The sequence below is a fragment of the Lutra lutra genome, chromosome 1, assembly GCF_902655055.1.
Source record: "Lutra lutra chromosome 1, mLutLut1.2, whole genome shotgun sequence".
In the NCBI taxonomy this organism is placed as follows: Eukaryota; Metazoa; Chordata; class Mammalia; order Carnivora; family Mustelidae; genus Lutra; species Lutra lutra.
Window position 1 is genome coordinate 172299134 of NC_062278.1, and position 9587 is coordinate 172308720.

A 9587-nucleotide genomic window follows, 5' to 3' on the forward strand; every position below is an offset into this window, starting at 1 on the left:
TCAGCATTCGCTGGGAAGGAAGAGTCGGGTCTTTTGGCTGCTGCTGTTTACCTGAGCCAAGTGCTCCGAAGTGCGGTGTGAGAAAGCAGCCCAGAACGACACCTTCTTTGCCCGGACAACCCGTCTGCCCGAGAGAGAAGCGTGTTGGCGTCTGTGGTAGAAGCTTTACAGAAAGGGCCTACCTTCAACTCAGTCCCCGAAGCCTGTCTGGGGAGAACGGGGCACGTCGCCCCGGGAGCCCATGGGAGCTGTTGGTATTGCAGTCGGGAAACTGACGTGAAGTAGGAGAGCTAACCTTTTGAGGAACAGCGGGCCGGGGGCAAGACAGGTGTCACCCGCTCCCTCTGCGGAGAGACAGAAGCCTGGCTGCTCAGGAAACACGAGGTAAAGGCTAGTGCAGGGGCGCGTGCTCCACTCTGAGAAAGGAGTCTGGGCAGAAGGCAGGCCTGTCCTGTGCCTCTAGGCCCAAGGTGAAAGCAGGTCCTTGCCCACCGGTCCCTGGGCCAGCCTTTGCCGGTCAACCAGGTGCCTGACCCTGAACTCACAAAACAGCTCCTGGAGGCTCGGGCAATCGGCTACCGTCTTGCTCCAGGAAGGGGCAGCGTTTGTGTTGGCAGGCGTGGCAGGGGAAGGAAATGGGACAGTCCCCCACGGGGCACTGCATCTCTGTGCGCGGAAGTTGTGGAGTGCTCCGGTCTCCTCTGCTCTCGTCTTAGAAAGGCACAGGCCTGTTCCTGAGTCTGCCTGAATGGAAGAGGAAAAGTCCAGGCACTGGGTAACCCGGGAGCAGCCAGTGCGAGCAGAGTGCAACCCTGGCGAAGCATGCTGCTACAGGGACGAGGCTACGTCTCCAGATATGGGTGAGGCAAGGTGAGCACAGAGCGCGACCCTGGGCCCCGGGAAAGCGAGGCCCAAGAGGCACCAACTCTCCCGCAACGCTTCTTCCCTTTTCGACAGAGTCAACTCCCAAAGCCTTGCTGGGAAGCAGCAGCGAAGGGCGTTTCACGCCAAGCGGGAAAAACTCTGCGAAAGCTCAGCATTCGCTGGGAAGGAAGAGTCGGGTCTTTTGGCTGCTGTTGTTTACCTGAGCCAAGTGCTCCGTAGTGCGGTGTGAGAAAGCAGCCCAGAACGAAACCTTCTTTGCCCGGACATCCCGTCTGCCCGAGAGAGAAGCGTGTTGGCCTCTCTGGTAGCAGCCTTAAGGTAAGGGCCTACCTTTCAACCCGGTCCCCCGAGCCTGTCCGGGGAGAGCGGGGCACGCCGCCCCGGGAGCCCATGGGAGCTGTTGGTATTGCAGTCGGGAAACTGACGTGAAGTAGGAGAGCTAACCTTTTGAGGAACAGCGGGCCAGGGGCAAATCAGGTGTCACCCCTCCCTCTGCGGAGAGACAGAAGCCTGGCTGCTCAGGAAACACTAGGTAAAGCCTAGTGCAGGGGCGCGTGCTCCACTCTGAGAAAGGAGTCTGGGCGAAAGGCATGCCTGTCCTGTGCCTCTAGGCCCAAGGTGAAAGCAGGTCCTTGCCCACCGTCCCTGGGGCAGCCTTTGCTGGTCCACCAGGCGCCAGACCCTGAACTCACAATCAGCTCCTGAAGGCTCGGGCAATTGGCTACCGTCTTGCTCCAGGAAGGGGCAGCGTTTGCTTTGGCAGGGGTGGCACGGGAAGGAACGTGGACAGTCCCCCTTGGGGACTCCATCCCAGGGCGCGGAAAGTGTGCAGTGATCCGGTGCCTCTCCTCTCGTCTGGGAAAGGCACAGGCTTGTTCCACAGTCTGCCTGAACGGGAGAGGAAAGTTCCAGGCACTGGGTAACCCGGGAGCAGCCCGTCTGTCAGAGTGTCACCCTTGTTGAAGCATGCTGCTGCAGGGACAAGGCTACGTCTCCAGATAAGGGTGAGGCAGGGTGAGCACAGAGCGCGACCCTGGGCCCCGGGAAAGCGAGGCCCAAGAGGCACCAACTCTCCTGCAACGCTTCTTCCCTTTCGCGACAGAGTCAACTCCCAAAGCCTTGCTGGGAAGCAGCAGCGAAGGGCGTTTCGCGCCCAACGGGAAAACCTCTGAAAAAGCTCAGCATTCACTGGGAAGGAAGCGTCGGGTCTTTTGGCTGCTGCTGTTTACCTGAGCCAAGTGCATCTCAGTGCGGTGTGAGAAAGCAGCCCAGAACGAAACCTTCTTTGCCCGGACATCCCGTCTGCCCGAGAGAGAAGCGCGTTGGCGTCTATGGTACAAGCCTTAAGGAAAGGGTCTACCTGTCACCGCGGTCCCCCGAGTCTGTCCGGGGAGAGAGGGCACGCTGCCCCGGGAGCCCATGGGAGCTGTTGGTATTGCAGTCGGGACTCTGACGTGAAGTCGGAGAGCTAACCTTTTGAGGAACAGCGGGCCGGGGGCAAGACAGGTGTCACCCGCTCCCTCTTCGGAGAGACAGAAGCCTGACTGCTCAGGAAACACGAGGTAAAGCCTAGTGCAGGGGCGCGTGCTCCACTCTGAGAAAGGAGTCTGGGCAGAAGGCAGGCCTGTCCTGTGCCTCCAGGCCCAAGGTGAAAGCAGGTCCTTGCCCACCGGTCCCTGGGTCAGCCTTTGCCTGTCCACCAGGCGCCCGACCCTGAACTCACAAAACAGCTCCTGGAGGCTCGGGCAATTGGCTACCGTCTTGCTCCAGGAAGGGGCAGCGTTTGCGTTAACAGGGGTGGCACGTGAAGGAACGGGGACAGTCCCCACGGGGGACTCCATCCCAGGGCGCAGAAGGTGTGCAGTGCTCCGGTCGCCTCTCCTCTCGTCTGGGAAAGGCACAGGCCTGTTCCACAGTCTGCCTGAACGGGAGAGGAAGTGAGGCCCTGGCTAACCCTGGGGTAGCCAGCCTGTGCAGAGTGCTTCCCTGGGCCACGCAAGCTGCTGCAGGGACGAGGCTACATCTCTAGACGTGGGTGAGGCTTGGTGAGCCCAGGGCGCGACCCTGGGCCCCGTGAAAGCAAGTCCCAAGAGGCACAAACTCTCCCGCAACACTTCTTCCCTTACTCGAGAGAGCCAACTCTGAAAGCCTTGCTGGGAAGTAGTAGTGAAGGGCGTTTCGCGCCACGTGGGTAAACCTCTGCAAAGCTCAGCATTCGCTGGGAAGGAAGAGTTGGGTCTTTTGGTGGCTGCTGCTTGCCTGAGCCACGTGCTCCGCAGTGAAGTGTGGGAAACCAGCCCAGAACGAAACCTTCTTTGCCCGGACATCCCGTCTGCCCGAGAGAGAAGCGTGTTGGCGCCTGTGATAGCAGCCTAAAGGAAAGGGACAAGCCTGTCACCGAGGTCCCTGGTGCTTGTCCGGGAAGAGCGCTGCACGCTGCCCCAGGAGCACAGGGGAGCTCTTCGCATTGCAGTCGGGAAACTGACGGGAAGTAGAGAGCCAGCCCTTTGAGGAACAGCTGGCCGGGACAAGACAGGTGTCACCCACTCCCTCTGTGGAGAGACAGATGCCTGACTGCTCAGGAAACACGGGGCGACGACTAGTGCAGGGTCGCGTGCTCCACTCTGAGAAAGGAGTCTGGGCAGAAGGCAGGACTGACCTGTGCCTCTAGGCCCAAGGTGACAGCAGGTCCTTGCCACCTGTCCCTGGGGCAGCCTTTGCGGTTCCACCAGGCGCCCGACCCTGAACTTGCAGAAACAGCTCCCTTGAGGCAAGAGTAATCAATCGGCTACCGTCTTGTTCCAGAATGGGGGATCGATTGCGATGGCAGGGGTGGCCGGGTAAGGAAAGGGGACAGTCCCCCACGGGGACTCCATCCCAGGGCACGTAGGGTGTGCAGTACTCCGGTCGCCTCTCCTGTCGTCTGGGGAAGGCACAGGCCTGTTCCTTAGTCTGCCTGAACGGGAGAGGAAAAGGCCAGGCCCTGGCTAACCCGGGAGCAGCCAGTCTGTGCAGAGTGCCACCCTGGGCGACGCACGCTGTTACAGGGACAAGGCTACTTCTCCAGACATGGGTGAGGCAGGGTGAGCCCAGGGCGCGACCCTGGGCCCCAGGGAAGCAAGGCCCAAGAGGCACCAACTCTCCCGCAACACTTCTTCCCTTACTCGAGAGAGCCAACTCCCAAAGCCTTGCTTGGAAGTAGTAGCGAAGGGCGTTTTGCGCCAAGCGGGAAATCCTATGCGAAAGCTCAACATTCGCTGGGAAGGAACAGTCGGGTCTTTTGGCTGCTGCTCTTTACCTGAGCCAAGTGCTCCGCAGTGCGGTGTGAGCAACCAGCCCAGAACGAAACCTTCTTTGCCCGAACATCCCGTCTGCCCGAGATAGCAGCGTTATGGCGCCTGTGTTAGCAGCCTAAAGAAAGGGACAAGCCTGTCACCGCGGTCTCTGGTGCTTGTCTGGAGAGAGCGCGGCCCGCCACCCAGGGAGCACAGGGGAGCCCTTGGCATTGCAGTTTGGAAACTGACATGAAGTAGGAGAACCAGCCCTTTGAGGAACAGTGGGCTGGTGGCAAGACAGGTGTCACCCACTCCCTCTGCGCAGAGACAGAAACCTGGCTGTTCAGGAAACATGTGGGGAGGACAAGTGCAGGGGCGCATGCACCACTCTGAGAAAGGAGTCTGGGCAGAATGCAGGCCTGTCCTGGACCTCTAGGCCCATGGTGACAGCCGGTCCTTGACCACCTGTCCCTGGGACATCCTTTGCCGGTCCACCAGGTGCCCGACCCTGAACTTGCTGAAACAGCTCTCTGGAGTCAAGGGCAATAGGCTACCGTCTTGCTCCAGAATGGGGCAGCGTTTGCGGTGGTGGGGCGGGGGGCCGGGGAAGGAACGGGAATAGTCTCCCACGGGGACTCCATCCCAGGGCTCGGAGGCTGTGCAGTGTTCCGGTCACTTCTCCTCTCGTCTGGGGAAGGCACAGGCCTGTTCCTGAGTGCGCCTGAACGCGAGAGGAAAAGGCCAGGCCCTGGCTAACCCGGGAGCAGCCAGTCTGTGCAGAGGGCCACCACCCTGGTCAACGCACGATGCTGCAAGGACAAGGCTATGTCTTCAGATGTGGGTGAGGCAGGGTGAGCCCAGGGCGCGAACCTGGACCCCGGGAAAGCAAGATCTAAGAGGCACCAACTCTCCCGCAACACTTCTTCCCTTCTGCGAGAGAGCCACCTCCCAAAGCCTTGCTGGGAAGCAGCAGTGAATGGCTGTTCCCGCCAAGCGGGAAAACCTCTGCTAAAGCTCAACGTTCGCTGGGATGGAAGAGTCAGGTCTTTTGGCTGCTGCTGCTTGCCTGAGCCAAGTGCTCCGCAGTGCGTCATGAGCACCAGCCCAGAACGAAACCATCTTTGACCGGACATCCTGTCTGCGAGAGAGAGAAGCGTGTTGGCACCTGTGGTAGCAGCCTTAAGGAAAGGGACAAGCCTGTCACGGTGGTTCCTGGAGCTTGTCAGGGGAGAGCGTGGCACGCTCCCCAGGAACACAGGGAACCCCTTGGCATTGCAGTCGGGAAACTTTCGCGAAGTAGGAGAGCCAACCCTCTGAGGAACAGCGGGTCGGGGGCAAGACAGGTGTCACCCACTCCCTCTGTAAAGAGACAGAAGCCTGGCTGCTCAGGAAACACGAGGTGACGATGAGTGCAGGGGTGCATGCTCCATTCTGAGAAAGGAGTCTGAGCAGAAGGCAGGCCTGTCTGTGCCTCTAGGCCCAAGGTGACAGCAGGCCCTTGGCCACCTGTCCCTGGGGCAGCCTTTACGGGTCCACCTGGCGCCTGACCCTGAACTCGCAGAAACAGCTCCCTGGAGGCACGGGCAATGGGCTACCGTCTTCCTCCAGGATTGGCGGCGTTTGCGGTGGCAGGGGTGGCCGGGCAAGGAACGGGAGCAGTCCCCCACAGGGGGACTCCATCCCAGGGCGCGGGCAGTGTGCAGTGCCCCGGTCGCCTCTCCCCTCTCTGGGAAAGGCATAGGCCTGTTCCTGAGTCAGCCTGAATGGGAGAGGAAAAGGCCAGGCCATGGCTAACCCAGGAGCAGCCAGTCTGTGCAGAGTGCCACCCTGGGCGACGCACGCTGCTGCAGGGACGAGGATGTGTCTCACGTCGTCGGAGAGGCAGTGTTATCCCAGGGCGCGAACCTGTGCCCCGGAAAGCAAGGCCCAAGAGGCACCAACTCTCCCGGAACTCTTCTACCCTTACTTAAGAGACTGAACGCCCTAAGCCTTGCTTGGGAAATAGCAGCGAAGTGCGGTTTGGGCCAAGTGGGAAAACCTCTGCAAAAGGTCAGCTTTCGCGAGAAATAAGTGTCAGGTTTTTTGGGTGCTGCTGCATGCCTGAGCCAAGTGCTCCGAGGCACGGCGGGAGAAACCACCCCAGAGTGAAACCCTCTTTGCCCGGACATCCCTTCTGCCGAGAGAGAAGCGTGGTGGTGCTTGTGGTAACAGCCTTAAGGAAAGGGACTCGCCTGTCACCACAGTTCCCAGGAGCATGTTTGGGGAGAGTGCGGCTCGCCGCCCTGGGATAACAGAGGAGTCGTTGGATTTGCTGTCGGGAAACTGACGTGAAGCAGGAGAGCCTGCCCTTTGAGGAACAGCAGGCCGGGGGCAAGACAAGTATCACCCACTCCCACTGTGGACAGACAGAAGCCTGGCTTCTCAGGACACACTAGGGGACAATTAAGGCAAGGGAGCATGCTCCACTCTGAGTTAGGAGTCTGGGCAGACGGCAGGCCTGTTCTGCGCTTCTAGGCCCAAGGTGACATCAGCTCTCTGGCCACATGTCAATGGGGCAGCATTTGCGGGTTCACCAGGCACCCGACCCTGAACTCGCAGAAACAGCTCCCTGGAGGAACGGCAGTCGGCTACCGTCTTCCTCCAGGAAGTGGCAGCGTTTGCGGTGGCAGGGGTGGCCGTGGAAGGAACGGGGACAGTCCCCCACAGGCTCACCATCCCAGTGCACGAGCGGTGTTGAGTGCTCCTGTCACCTCTCCTCTCGTCTGGGGAAGGCACAGGCCAGTTCCTGAGTCTGCCTGAACGCGAGAGGAAAAGGCCAGGCCTTGGTTAAGCCGGGAGATGGCAGTCTGCGCAGAGTGCCTCACTAGGCGACGCACGCTGCTGCAGGGACGAGGCTGCGTTCCTGACGTCAGATAGGCAGTGTGAGCCCAGGGCGTGAACCTGGGCCCGGGAAAGCAAGGCACAAGTGGCACCAACGCTCCCACAACTCTTCTAACTTTACGCGAGAGACCGAACGCCCAAAGCCTCGCTGGGGAAGCAGCAGAGAAGTGCGGTTCGTGCCAAGTGGGAAAACCTCTGCGAAAGCTCAGCATTCACTAAGAAATAAGAGTCGGGTTTTTTGGGTGCTGCTGCGTGCCTGAGCCAAGTGTTCCACAGCACGGCGGGAGAAACCACCCCAGTGTGAATGCCTCTTTGCCCAGACATCCCCTTTGCCCGAGAGAGAAGCGTGGTGGCGCCTGTGGTAACAGCCTTAAAAAAGGGACACGCCTGTCACTCAGGTCCCCAAGAGCATGTCTGTGGAGAGCACGGCACGAAGCCCCGGGAGAACAGAGGAGCCATTGGCATTGCTGTCGCAAACTGAGGCGAAGCAGGAGAGCCTGCCCTCTGAGGACCAGTGGGCCGGTGGCAAGACAAGTGTCACCCACTCCCTCTGCGGAGCGTCATAAGCCTGGCTGCTCAGGAAACACCAAGGGACGGCTAGGGCACAGTCGCGTGCTCTACTCTGAGAAAGGAATCTCCGCACAAGTGAGGCCTGTCCTGTGCTTCTAGGCCCAAGGTGACAGCAGCTCCTTGGCTACCTGTCCCTGGGGCAGCCTTGCGTGTACACCAGGCGCCTGATCCTGAACTCGCAGAAACAGCTCCCTGGAGGAACAGGCAGTCGGCTACCATCTTCCTACAGGATGTGTCAGCGTTTGCGGTGGCAGGGGTGTCTGTGGAAGCAACGGGGACAGTCCCCCACAGGCTCATCATCCCAGTGCACGGGCGGAGAGGAGTGCTTCTGTAGCCTTTTCTCTCATCTGGGGAAGGCACAGGCCTATTCCTGAGTGCACCTGAACGCGAGAGGAAAAGTCCAGGCCTTGGTTAAACTGGGAGATGGCTTTCAGTGCAGAGTGGCACCCTGGGCGACGCACATTGCTGCAGGGATGAGGCTGCGTCTTCTGATGTTGGCGAGGCAGTGTGAACCCAGGGTGTGAACCTGGGCCCAGGAAAGCAGGGCCAAGAGGCACCAACTCTCCTGCAACTCTTCTTCGCTTACGCGAGAGAGCGAACGCCCAAAGCCTTGCTGGGGAAGCAGCAGTGAAGTGCATTTCGCACCAAGCGGGAAAACCTCTGTGAAATCTTAGCATTCGCTAAGAAATAAGAGTCGGGTGTTTTGGCTGCTGCTGCTTGCCTGAGCCAAGTGCTCCACAGCTCGGCGGGAGAAACCACCCCAGTGTGAAAACCTCTTTGCCTGGACATCCCTCTGCCCGGGAGAGAAACGTGTTGGCGCCTGTGGTAACAGCCTTAAAAAGGGACACGCATATCACCCAGGTTCCCAGGAGCATGTCTGTGGAGAATGGCACGAACCCTCGGGAAAACAGAGGAGCCGTTGGCATTGCTGTCTCAAACTGAAGCGAAATAGGAGAGACTGCCCTCTGAGAACCAGCGGGCCGGTGGCAAGACAAGTGTCACCCAATCCCTCTCCGGACAGACAGAAGCCTGGCTGCTCAGGAAACACCAGGGGACGACTAGGGCTGGGGCACGTGCTCCACTCTGAGAAAGGAGTCTGGGCAGAAGTCAGGCCTGTCCTGGGCTTCTAGGCCCAAGGTGACAGCAGCTCCTTGGCCACCTGTTCCTGGGGCAGCCATCGTGGTTGCACCAGGCGCCTGACCCTGAACTCGCAGAAACAGCTCCCTGGAGGAATGGGCAGTCGGCTACCGTCTTCCTCGGGATGTGGCAGCGTTTGTGGTGGCAGGGGTGGCCAGGGAAGGAACGGGGACAGTCCCCCACAGGCTCAACATCCCAGTATGCGGGCAGTGTGGAGTGCTCCTGTCACCTCTCCTCTCGTCTGGGCAAGGCACAGACTTGTTCCTGAGTTCACCTGTACGCGAGACGAAAAGGCCAGGCCCTGGTTAAACCGGGAGATGGCAGTCCCGCAGAGTGCCACGCTGGGCGATGCACGCTGCTCTAGGGTCGAGGCTGCCTCACCTGACGTCGGATAGGCAGTGTGAGCCCAGGGCGCAATCCTGGACCCCGGAAAGCAAGGCCCAAGAGGCACCAACTCTCCTGCAACTCTTCTAACCTTACGCGAGAGAGCGACTGCCCAAAGCCTTGCTGGTGCAGCAGCAGCGAAGTGCAGTTCGCACCAAGCGGGAAAACCTGTGGGAAAGATCAGCATAGCTGAAAAATAAGATTCGGGTCTTTTGGTTGCTGCTGCTTGCCTGATCCAAGTACTCTGCAGCCCGCTGGGAGAAACCACCCCAGAGTGAAACCCGCTTTGCCTGGATATCCCCTCTGCCCAAGAGAGATGCGTGGTCACGCCTGTGGTAACATCCTTAAGGAATGGGACACGCCTGTCAACACGGTCCCCAAGATCATGTCTGGGGAGAGCACTTCATGACGCCACGGGAGAACAGAGGAGCCTTTGGCTTTGCTGTCGGGAAACTG